At 38.6% G+C, this 13270-nt stretch overlaps 1 long non-coding RNA gene across 2 annotated transcripts in view; it reads right to left on the bottom strand.

Moving 5' to 3' along the window:
- LOC140202783 (uncharacterized) overlaps positions 1-13270 on the bottom strand; it is a 75388-nt gene that overhangs the window by 42751 nt on the left and 19367 nt on the right. The window contains exon 2 of one of the 2 annotated variants that reach the window (XR_011887192.1): positions 2970-3075. This is a non-coding gene — a long non-coding RNA (uncharacterized lncRNA). The remainder of the gene's footprint in view (positions 1-2969; positions 3076-13270) is intronic. The other variant, XR_011887190.1, reaches the window with a different exon arrangement.

The following is a 13270-nucleotide window of genomic DNA, read 5'->3' as shown; positions in this document are numbered from 1 at the left end:
TCAGAAAATATTTCAGGCTGCTCAAACACCTTCCATTGTTTGAAGAATGTGTTTAAAATAACAGGAAAACTATTTGAACTGCAGAGACATCAGCAGACACTGCTGACACCATTCCATAAACAACTACTCAGGGTGAAACATGTGCAACACTACTGTCACTTACTTCTGCATAATGAAGTACAGGCCATCCCTGAGTAGCAAAGAGGTTCTGCCTTTGCATACATCCATAAGTCAATTTTGTCTATTAAGTCCAAAATTATGCAAAAACACTTTTAATCTTGTCTCCAAAGTACAGTATGAAAGGCATCTCTTTCAACATTTTTATTAATATTATATAAATTGCATGAATACAAATACAGAATTCATAAGGATACAAGTAAGTAATACGAATTACATTACATTTAAATCACAGTAATATGGTCTCAGTATCCCATATTCCAAATCAATCATGTAGGGAAAAAAAGACTGAATTATGGCATGAAATAAAATAAAATAATTTTATTTTATTTAAAAAAAAATCTACCCCCACTACCAAAATGAGCTGGTTGGTTTAAAAAAAGAGAAGAAAAAAATACCTTACCATATAATAATATTATTATAATAATGGCTGAGATCCATACTTTAATACTAGTTCAAAGATTATGAAAATAACTCTGAAAGGGTCCCCATTACATTAGGAAATCGTGTTTAGAATCAGAAATCGAACAACGAATCTCCTCTAGATCTAGGCATAATATAACATCAGATAGCCATTGAGCATGAGTAGGCGGGGCGGCCTCCTTCCACTTGAGCAAGATCGCCCTCCTGACCGTAAGAGACATAAAGGCCAATACCCACAAATTAGACGGCTTCAATTTTGTAGCACGATCCTCAACAATACCAAACAAGGCAGTCAAAGGATTGGGCTTAAAGCTGACATTGAAAAGTGCAGAAAAAGTTTGAAATACATCTTTCCAAAAATTTTCAAGGCTTGGACATGTCCAAAACATATGAATTAGTGTGGCCACTCAATTAGTACATCTATCACAGTAAGGGGAAGTATCTGCGCAGAAACGAGAGTTTGTCTTTAGACATATGAACTCCATGTACCACTTTGAATTGTAATAAAGAATGACAAGCACATAATGATGAAGAATTAGTCAATTCTAAAATAATCTTCCAGCTCTCTTCAGATATGAAAAGCTGGAAGTCTTTTTCCCAGTCTCCTTTAATTTTAGCTAAAGAAGCCTTTTTCAGTTCCAACAGCAGACCGTAAGTGTAAGGTATTGAACCGTTGTCAAAGGGTTTCAGATTAAAAGTTGTATATTATATTCTTATCTGGACTTGCAGGAAATGTATGTAATTGAGATCTTAAAAAGTCTCTAATCTGTAAGTATGGAAAAAAGTGGGTACTGGAAAGGTTAAATTTCGTTGAAAGTTGCACAAAAGAAGAGAGTCCCTCTATCAAACAAATTCTGAAATCATTTAATACCCAATCTATCCTATTCTTTAAAAGATAAGTCAATTATAGATGGTTTTAAAAAAAACTAGAAAAGATGGGATTCGAGAGGGAGAATCTCAATAAACCGAAATGTTTTCTAAACTGTAACCAAATCCTCAAAGTATGTTTGACCCCCACATTGTCAATTAGTTTATTTAAAGATAAAGGAAGCGAGGAGCCAAGTAAAGAAATAATGGAAAATTTCATAACAGAGTTGACTTCCAAAGAGACCCATATAGGACAATTCTCATGGTTAATGCAATATGTCCAGAACGTAATATTTCGTATATTAACTGCCCAATAATATAACCTAAAATTGGGTAAGGCAAAGCCTCCATTCTGTTTGGTTTTTTGAAGGTGAGTTTTATTTATTTGAGGCTTTATTTATTCTTCCATATATAGGAAGAAGGAATTGAATCCAAAGAGTCAAAGAAAAAAGATTTAGGAATTAAAACAGGCACAGCTTGAAAAAAGTAAATAAATTTAGGTAAGATATTCATTTTAATGGAATTAATTCCGCCAATCAGTGATAAAGAGAGAGGTGACCAATTAGGAAGTGTTTTTTTAACATAATTCATTAAAGTTAAAAAAATTTCCCTTAAATAAATCTTTATAATTCTTAGTAATTGTTACTCCTAAATATGTAAATTGTTTTCTTAGAATTTTAAAAGGAAGGTTAATATCAGTTGGTATTAAATTGTTTAAAGGAAACAGTTCACTCTTATATAAATTTAATTTATATCCTGAGAACTGACTAAAGTTAGTCAGTAAACAGAACACAGATGGTAAAAAGGTTCTAACATTAGATATAAAAAGCAATAAGTCATCAGCATATAGCGACACTTTATGAATAGTACCTCTTCTTAAAATACCAGTAATCTCTTCAGACTCTCGAAAAGCAATTGCTAAGGGTTCTAATACCAAATCAAAAAGCAGAGGGCTCGAAGGACAAACTTGTCTAGTCCCACGTTGGAGTTTAAATGATTTAGAATTCTGAAGATTAGTAAGAACCTGAGCGGAGGGAAATAAATGAAGTAATTTAATCTAATGAATAAAATTAGGTGCAAAATTAAATTGTTCTAAGGATGTAAAAGGATAATTCCATTCAACTCTGTCAAAGGCCTTCTCCACATGCAAAGATATCACACATTCCGATATTTCCTTGGATGGAGAATGCATAACATTTAACAAACATCATATATTAAAATGGGAATATTGATTTTTAATAAATCCTATCTGATCATCCAAAACTATAGACGATATAATATTTTCAAGTCTGCGAGCCAACACTTTAGATAAAATTTTAGTATCAAAATTGAGTAAAGAGATAGGTCTGTACAAAGAACATTCAGTAGGATTCTTATTCTTTTTAAGAATAAGCGAAATAGAAGCTTCGTAAAAAGACTACGGTAACCTTCCTACATTAAAGGAATCTGTAAGGGTAGAACATAAGTGTGGTATAAGCAAGGAGGAAAAAGCCTTATAAAACCTGCCAGAGAATCCATCGGGTCCTGGGGATTTCCCAGAATGCAATTCTCGAATAGCCCGAGCGATTTCCTCCTGGGAAATAGGTTGATCCAATTGCCTACGATCATCTGTCGAAAGATTAGGAATATTTAATTGATCTAAAAAATTATTCATTGCAATATTATCGTTAACAGTCAGAACTATACAATTTGGGATAACATTCCCTAAAAGTGTCATTAATTTTAAAGTTGTCAGTTGTCACGTCCCCATTAATTTTACGTATTTCTTTAATTTGCCGCTTGGCTATAACTGGCTTCAATTGATTAGCCAGTAGCTTACCAGTTTTATCTCCGTGAATATAAAATTGACTTCTATCTTTTAAAAGCTGGCTTTCAATTGGATACGTTAAAAGAAGATCATGTTTAGTTTTGGTTTCAATACGTCTCTTATATGTTTCAGGATCAGATATTGAAGCATATTTATGGTCCAATTGTTTTAACTGATTAGCTAGTTCGTTTCTCTCTTTGTTAACTTTTTTGATGACGTTTTCAGTATAAGAAATAATTTGACAGTATGAAAGGCATCAAAAGCATAGAATACTGATAAGAAAGAACAGCGAATAAAAATGGAGAGGGAGGAAACTAAAGAATAAAGATTAGCTTTGTTTGTCAGATATACATCGAAACATCAAAACATACAGTGAAATGCATCAATGACCAGTACAGTGGGAGGATCCTGAGGGCAGCCGCCAAGTGTCGCCATGCTTCCAGCGCAAACAACTCACAAACGCCAACTAACCTGTATGATTGTTTACTTGTGAAGAAAGCAGAGCACCTAGTGGAAGCCCATGTAGTCATGGGGAGAATGAACAAACTCTTTACAAACAGTGGAAGGAACTAATCCCCGATCGTTGGTGCTGTAAAGCATTATACTAGCCACAATGCTACTGTGCTGTTTGCAGGAACAAACATTTGTACATGCATTAGACTTTTTGAATTAAATAATATTATGCGACCATTAATAAGGGTGTCCACAAATCACGAATTTATAACCCAGGGTTGGACTGTAGGTAATTTATCTTAAATAAGGAGGTATTTCAACAGTACCAATTTGTGCTCAGTCAGCTTCATCATTGGAACTAGCCTCCCCAGCATCCAGGACATCTTCAAGGAGAGAAGCCTCAAATAGCGGCATCCATCACACAGGACATGCCCTCTTCTCATTGCTGCCAACAGGGAGGAGGTACAGAAGCCTGAAGGCACACATTCAGCAATTCAAGAGTAGCTTCTTCCCCTCTGCCATCAGATTTCTGAGTGGACATTGAACCCATGAACACTACCTCACTACTTCTTTTCTCTTTTTGCCAGTGATATTAAACCTGTTTTTGATTCTATGCCATGGACACAATCATGGCAAGAAAAAAGATGTTATCAACACAGAAATTAACAATATTTCTTATAGACACTTCTATTTTCAGTACCTTTTGTAGATTTTCAAGACCCAGCAAAATGATTTGATGACCCACAAGAAAGAAACACTTGCTGCAGAAGAGCCAGTCCAAAGCCGAGAGGTAGACAAGTTTGGGACGGTTGGCTGCAATGCACTGATGAGTTTTATGTCAGAGGAGCCATAGTGGGAGGTGACTTGTTGCTCTCGCAAAAGGAATATCTATGTCCTGAATCGACACACCAGAAAACCTCTTAAGTAACTGTATTGATAATGGGCCAGCAATCCACTGGCACTCAAACTGCTTTACCAGCATTTCACTCTAGAGCCAGAGCTGAGAGATCCTGATTTGTAGGTGTCTGGTCCCTGTCACCTTCAGAGGCCAGGCACAGTCAGAGTGGGATTCTGCTCATGACAGTCGGAGTGGGATTCAGATTCTGCTCACGACCATCGGAGTGGGATTCGGTTCATGCTGGGATGGTTTGTGAGTAGGTGGTGTAGGGCACCGAATCAAGGCACATCAACATCTTTTTGCTCCACACACAAGCTGCTTATGGCTTGACATCCCTGCATCTATCAACAACAGCAATCTGCTCTTGAATGCATCTCTGTTCTATAAGGGACACCCAGCTGCTCCTCACTAGTAATTCACTTTGAATTAGACTTCCTGCGTGGGAGAAAACAGGCCTCTTGATGTTTGAAAGCAACACATTTTTGTTTTGCTTGATCTGCCTCTAAATTGTAGCTGTTAACTGAACAGATCATTTCCACCTTCAGACAGGAGATCCTGACACCATGCAGGGCATCTGACTATTTCAGCCTTGTCCTGAAAGCAGATGAAATGTAATGCTCACCTGCTTTTTCCGAGGCTGTCCTGATGCACACACCTCCCTCTGGTGACTCCTGCACTGAATTTCCCAAGCTGACTAGTGACCTATTTGTCTCACTGTGACACGTCCCTCTCACCTAATGTGTTGACCCTTCATAGTGCCAGCGAGTGAATTAGTGGGAATAAGGTGTCAACCACAATAATAGATTTTGCTCTTCATCATCACCAGCCCCTGTCTTTTCGCCTCTATCTTGTGTCTCCTCCTGCTACCCCAGCCCTGTCTCCTCCTCTTCTGCAAAGAGGAAATGTGTCCTATCTTGATAACTTGTAAATGCACAAGTTGATTCGATTTGTAAGCTGAAGGCAAAACACCTTTCTGTAGCTGTAGCAGCAAGATAGTATTGAGAGTTTCTGCTAGTGTTCAAATCCACTGGTGAATAATGAAATTTGATGACTGATGAGAGAATACCAGGTAGACTAAATGTTGCACTTGTCTTTGAGCTGGTCTATGCCTTTCTACCAATAAGAAGCTGGATGGTCTCAGCGATCTGGCTCAACTGCTTGTGTATGTGGCCCCTCTTCTACCTTGCTGTCTTTGGGTCAATAGAAGAGATGAACATTATTAAGTAATATTTTCAATATTGTCCTAATATGAACTTCAGATCATTGTGTGCATGTGAACTTGTGTTTGTGTGCCTGAATAAATGTTAGAATTTTGTTCTGTTGATGTATAGTTCAACTTGGCATATTGTGTGAAATTATTAAGTTCCTTGCAAGCTTATGGGGCATCTCACTCCTGGAATAGTTATTGTAGCTTCTTCCTGGCAGGGCCTTCCTTGAAGATATTGTCTCCCATTCCCTGCTCCTTCCCCACCACCTCTCATTATTAGCATTATTAGCTCTGCATGATATTGGAGATTAATATATTATCATGGTTAGAGATTTAACTAACTAACAAGAAATGCAATGGATTGGTGATAGGTAACCATTTGGGATCAGTGCAGAGAAGGGAACTGAAGAATGTAACAAAACTTGTGAATGATAAATGGATAGGAAAGCAAACTGTGAGTAGGAGAAAGCTTGCAGAGAAATATCGATAGGTTAAATGAGAGGGCAAAAAGTTGATAAATGGAGTATATGTGGGCTAATATGAAGTTGTTCACTTGGAAGGAAGAATGATAAAATGGAGAAAGATTGCAGGAGCTGTAGCACAAAGGGTTTTGAATGACCTTGTATATGAACGGTTCAAAGGTCAAATTTAATGTCAGAGAAATGTATACAGTGTACATCTTGAAATGCTTTTTCTCCACAAACATCCATGAAAACCGAGAAGTGCCCCAAAGAATGAACGACAGTTAAACATGAGAACCCCAAAGTCCCCCCGCAGCTCCCACCTCCTGTGTGTAAGCAGCAGCGAGCAACAATCCCCCCTGCCCCCACCAGCAAGAACAAGTGCGCATCGGTACCATCACCAAGCCCAAGCATGTGCTAAGCAATAGCAAAGACGCAGACCAAAGTTACCCCTAAAGCTTCACATTTCATCTGAAATTCGACAAACCACAGGTTCTCTCCCTCCCTGGCAAGGGAGAGGGAGGTGTCCCCCATTTTCACAGAAAGTTAGCATACAAGTATATCAGATAATTAGGAACCTAATGAAATGCCTCTCTTGGAACCATCCTCCTCATGTAATGTCACCCCTTGAAAATATCGTTCCCCATTCCATGCTCCTTCCCCTTTACCTCTCAGTGGAAACAAAACTAAAGAACTGCTTCGTTTGAACCATCCCCATCTGTGAATACATGACTCCTTGGTAGAGAGAGTTAAGTACACCAAGATCCTGGGAGTTCACATCATGGATAACCTCACCTGGTCCCTTAATATCACGTCCCTAAACAAGAAGGCACAGCAGCATCTCCACTTCCTAAGGAGATTGAGGCAATCAAAGCTCCCCACTCCACCACCCCACATCTTAACTGAATTTTATTGGAGCACCATTTAGAGCGTCCTGACGAGTTGCATCTCCATCTGGTATTGGAGCAGCCGAATATTGGATCAGAAGTCACTAGAAAGTTCTGTGAGAGGAAAATAGTGAAAGAAACACAGGGGTCTCCTTACCATCCAACAGGGACCTTTATCAGATGCACTGTGTACACAGGACCCTTAAGGATCCCACCCACCCATCCAGCATCCTCTTTGACTTTCTACCATCAGGTAGGAGATTCCGATGCATAAAACGAGAAAGAAAAGGATGGGAAATAGTTTCTACCCTCGGGGCATTAGGCTTCTGAACTCTCAGCCACATCAATTTCCAAGTGTCATCGGTTAATCTGTTCTGTACCTGACAATATTTAATTTATGCACTTTCCTTTGTTTATTTATGCGTAATTCTTCTGTAGATTTTTATTCTTACTATTCTAAGATACAGTGTGTTTTATGTGTGTTATGTGTACTACACCCTGGTTCAGCGAAACATTGTCTTGTTTGACAGTATACATGTATATAGTTAAAAGACATATATTTCAAGGGAGCTGGTGAGGAAGTGAGGAAGCCTTACTCCAGTTTTCCAAGTACTAGTGGGAGCTCTTCAAAAGTATTGTGAAGTTTTGACCTGCTTATTTAAGGAACAATATATTTTCACTGGAGATAGTTCAGAGAATGTTCACCCGGATGATTACAGTTATGGAGGGATGGTCTTGTAAGGAAAGATTGAAGAAGTTGGATCTATACTTAGGGAGTATAGACATATGAGAGGTGATCATGTTGAAATAAGAATTTTAGAGGGCTTGACAAGGTTAAAGTTCAAGCTTATTGTCATTGATATACTGTACATACCCTTGGGTATAAATGCCATGAAAATTATACTTTTACAGTAGCAGGAGCTAATGCTGGACAGTTAATTTCCCTTGTTGGAGAGTTTAGGATCTGAGGACATAATCTCAGACTGAGGTGTGGTTAACCTTTGTCTCTCAAAGGCTTGTGAATATTTGGAATTTCTTGCCACAGAGAACTGTAGTGGCTAATTCCTTGAATATATTCAAAGCTGAGATAAAGTAGATTTTTGATCAGCATGGGAATTGATTGCTGAGGGAAGGTGTAGGACATGATGGAAGTTGGTTCAGCCTCGTTCTTATTGAACGCTGAAAACGACAGAGGGTCGAATGTCCTGCTCTTGCTTTTCAGATAATCTAGGACTGCTATATCTCACTGTGCTAACCATGTGCTCTTTCCCCAGTCCCCTTCTTCCCAGCCAATTTAATTTGTGTTGCTGCTGACTGGGTTCTGTGGGGAGTGTGCTTTTAAGGGTTAACACACTTGTGTCAATACTGTGTAGCAAATGTTTCCAGCTGTGAATGAAGTCACATTGAGAACCACCCAGGTCTCACTTACTCATGCTCCAGCATGCAAACTACCAAATCAATATCTTTAAATCATGTTTATATTGTACGCATTGCAATTAAGCACTGCCACTCTATGCAGCTGTGATTAGTGCAAAAAAAATGAGTGAAGTTCAGTTTTTGGGAAGAAAAATTTCCAAGTGACACTTCATGATCTTCAACTTTGTATTTATAATTTATTCAGAGAAAGTCAGTTATTTCAGTATTTAAATCATATATTTTATTAGACAGTAAGGAGCTAAAAATCAACAGGATGTGACAACAGTACTATCAGAAGTCCTTTCACTTTTCAGGACTAAACTTTGAATTTTAACTCTACCTATTCATTGCTAACTTCAGCAAAAACATAGTATCAGAAAACTTAGGAAGCATGCAGAAGGTCAGAAACCATCTGTAACTTATTTGATTGTAATCTCTGGTGAAGAATCCCACAAATAGTTTCAACATTTCCCTTCTCTTTCTGATGTTGACCAAACTATTTGCGATGTTAATTGAACTTGGACTATCAGTATGTGCATGAGAGTATTTTGCAGAACTAAGTTGTGAGTGGTATTCATCATATCTTCATGATGGTGCAAAGTCAATTAAAGGGCAAGTACACAGGGTCATCAAGGGCCTTTCATTATGTAGATCAGGTTATTTTACACTTAGTTTAAACAAGGCATCAAAGGATACAGTTCTAACACAGGCAAATACGATTCCTGTAGAGGAGCAAAAGGTCAGCATAGACATGGTTAACCACAGAGCCCGTTTCTGTGCTAAACAGCTCCATGGCTCTAAAACCAACCCAATATTTTGCACAACCCTTTTCCTAGAGATTACCCGTACTACCAAATTTGCTGAACTCAGTTTCACAATGTGCAATGGTGGTCCCAGAACAGATCCTTGCGGAACACCGCTGGTCACCAACCTCCAGGCAGAATACATTCCATCTACAACCACCCCCTAGCTTCTCTGGGCAAGCAGATTCTGAATCTACACAGCCAAGTTTCTCTGGATCCCATACCTCCTGTCTTTCTGAATGAGGAACCATGGGGAACCTTGTTGAATGTTTTACTAAAGTCCATATACTCCACATCCACTGCTTGTGCTTCATCAATTTGTCTGGTCACTGCCTCAAAGAATTCAGTCAGGCTCATGAGGCATGACCAGCCTCTCACAAGGATATTCTAGCAATCCTTAATCATATGATGCTTCCCCAAATGCTTGTAAATTGTTTCTAAGAATCCTCTCCAATAGTTTTCCCACCACTGAAGTAAGACTCACTGATCTATAATTCTGAGGATTATCGCTATTACTTTTCTTGAACAAAGGAATAACTTTTGGTACACTCCAATCTTCTGGCACTGCTCCTGTGGATAGTGAGAATGCAAAAATCATCACCAAAGATGTAGCAAACTCCTTAACTCTTCTAGTAACTGGAGTATCTCATCTGGGCCCAGGGACTTACCTATCTTAATGTTTTATAAAAGGTCTACTATGTCTTCTTCCTTAACATCGGCATGTTCCAGCACATTCTACACTGCCCTCACATTCATCAAAGTCGCTGTCACTGGAATGCCTCACTAATAAAAAAAGAAGAAAAAAGAAACTAAATAGGCAAGTATTCCAGCTCCTGTTTTTCTGTTTTTCTTTCAATTAGTTTCTGGAGTTACAAAACATAACAATAGCAATGAGGAAGGTTTAAAATGAACCTGAGACAACTACCTACCTATTGAAGTGTAGCATGTTTTTCTTTGGAAAGGGAGAGAAATGTTTGAGTTAAAAAAAAAGGGCAGAAAATTAACAAGCTATGAGTACTATCATGTATTCATAAATAGTATCAGTTGATAATGATAAATTTTTTAAAAAGCAGAAATGTCTGGCTATATCAGAAAAATAGACATGTTCAATTGCAAAACAGGTAACTGGATGATGTATACTGAATGAATTGAGCAGTACCCTGAAGCAAATGAAATAGCCGATAAAAACGAGTGCCAGTGTTGCTGAGTGCAATGTGTGGAAAAGCACACAGTTTGCATAGAAGTTTAACTTCTCCAAGCAATCCAGCGGAAATCAGCTTTGCTGGTATCATAATCATATTGCGGGAACATTTAGAACCAAAGCCATTGTTGATTGCAGGGCACTTTAGGTTTCATAAACGTAATCAAAAGAAAGGGGGGGCTTACATTGCTGAATTGAAGAAATTGTCTGAGTATTATCAGTTCAGTGGTGGGATTAAGGATACATTGAGAGATTGGTTAGATTATGAAATCTTGCAAGAAAGTATCAACAACGTCTCCTAACTGAAGCACAACTGTCATTCAAACAAGCCATTGATATCATTGTATCAAAGGAAACAGCAACCAGAGAGTTGCAGTCAGGAAGAAAGTGAACATGAAAAAAATTACAATGTTTAAATAAAATCTGACTGGCTGATCAAATTGTGCTACCATTGTGGCAGGGGCTCAGATATTCAGACCAATGCAAGTTTAAAGGAGAAAGTTACAGAAAAAGCACAAATAGAACACATACAAAGAGTATACTTGGCAAACAAAAATAAAGGGACTCCACAGGGAAGAGAGAAAGATAAAAAAAAAAGTTAAGGTGCAGCTTCAAAAAGAGCACTAATCTGCATGCTGTTGATGAAAAATCTGATAATGATGAGAGAGACACGGGAATGAGCAGCCTTGAGATTTGCATTGTTAAAACTAACAACACACAAGCAAAATGACTTACACCAAAAGTGAATGGTTAGTTAATTAAAATGGAATTGGTCACTGGCTTGACTGTTTCAGTCTTTCCACGAAATGAGTTTGAATGGCATTTCAACCATACTAGACTGAAGCCTACAGATATCCAACTAAGAACTTATACTAGAGAAAAGATAACTCCTGTGGGAATGACATTTGTAGCTGTGAAATACAACAACCAACAAGCCACATTGAGCATGTGTGTAGTAAAAACAGAAGGACCAGCATTGAGGGGACATGATTGGCTGAGACAATTACAACTTGACTGGAGAGCCATCCTTCAATTATGTGACCAATTTTATCGAGCTTTACAAGGATGTTACCAGGAAAGTTGATGAAGACAAGGCAGTGGATTTTACCTACCAGGACTTCAGGGCATTTGACAACGTCCCACATGGTTAAGAAGGTTCAGTTACTTGGCATTCAAGATTGCTTGTAAGTTAGATTAGACATTGGCTTGTGAGAGAAGCCAGAGAGTGGTAGTAGATGGTTGCCTCTTTGACTGGAGTCCTGTGACTAGTGGTGTGCCGCAGTGATCGGTGCTAGGTCTGTTGTAGTTTGTCATCCAAATCAACAATCTGGATGTTAATGTGGTTAATTGGATCAGCAAGTTTGCAGATGACACCAAGACAGGGAGTGTACTGGACAGCGAGGAAGACTATCAAAGCTTGCAATAGAATCTGGACTAGCTGGATAAATGAGCTAAAAAATGGAAGATGGAATTTAATGCAGACAAGTATGATGTGCTGCACTTTGGGCGGACCTACCAGGGTAGGTCTTACACAGTGAGTGGTAGGTCTCTGAGGAGTGATGTAGAACAAAGGAATCGGGGAATACGGGTCCATATTTTATTGAAAGAGACATCACCAATAGGGTTGTTAAGAAAGCTTTTGACATATTGGCCTCATAGATAGAAGTATTGAGTACAGGTGTTGGGATGTTATGTTGAAGTTATATAAGACATTGGTGAGGACTAATTTGGATATTGTGTGTGGTTTTGGTCATCTACCTACAGGAAAGATGTAAATAAGATTGACATTTTGAAAATGTCATTTTTGAAAATTAATGAGGATGTAAGGAGGTTGCTGGGACTGGAGGACCTGAGTTATAAGATAAGATGGAATAAGTTAAAACTTTATTTCCTAGAACACAGATTGAGGGGAGATTTTCTAGAGATACACAAAATTATGAAGGGAATGGATAGGGCAAATGCAAACAGGCTTTTTCCACTGAGGTTGGGTAAGACTATGACTAGAGGTTAAGGGTGAATGGTGCAATGTTTTCAGGGAACATGAGGAGAAGCTTCTTAACTCAGAAAATGGCGAAAGTGGAACGAGCTCCCAGTGCAAGTGATGGATGCGATCTCAATTTCAATGTTCAAGAGAAATTTGGATAGGTACATGGATGGGACAGGTTATGGTCCAGGTGCAGTCTGATGGGACAGGGCAGTTGAAACGATTTGGCGTGGACCGGAGGGGTCAAAGAGCCTGTTTCTGTGTTGTACTTTTCTAGGTCTCCATGACTAATAGGTGGGATAAGCAATCCTAACCTTAATCCTATCTGGAAACTCATGGAATCATAGCAATATGGAACACTAATGTACTGTAATCCTACATTAATCCCAATTTTTATACCCCAACTCTCTCATCAACTCCCTCAGATTCTACCACTCACCTGCACACTAGAAGCAATTTTCGTTGCCCAGTTAAATTACCATATGTCTATAGGACATGGGAGGAACTGAAGCACACAGAAAAACACCAGATGGTCCTAGTGTGAAAATTTAAACTCTATAGGACAGTGACTGAGGTTAGGATTGAACACACATTCTGGTGTTGCATAGCAGCGGCTCCACTGTGCCCACGGCGGTGGTCTTGTATTCCTTGATTATGATGTTCCTGTTACAAATACCCGTCGCTTT

Source organism: Mobula birostris, chromosome 1 (assembly GCF_030028105.1).
Source record: "Mobula birostris isolate sMobBir1 chromosome 1, sMobBir1.hap1, whole genome shotgun sequence".
NCBI classification, from domain to species: domain Eukaryota; kingdom Metazoa; phylum Chordata; class Chondrichthyes; order Myliobatiformes; family Myliobatidae; genus Mobula; species Mobula birostris.
Note: the sequence above shows the minus strand (reverse complement) of the source record. Positions and strands in the feature narration are given on the sequence as shown.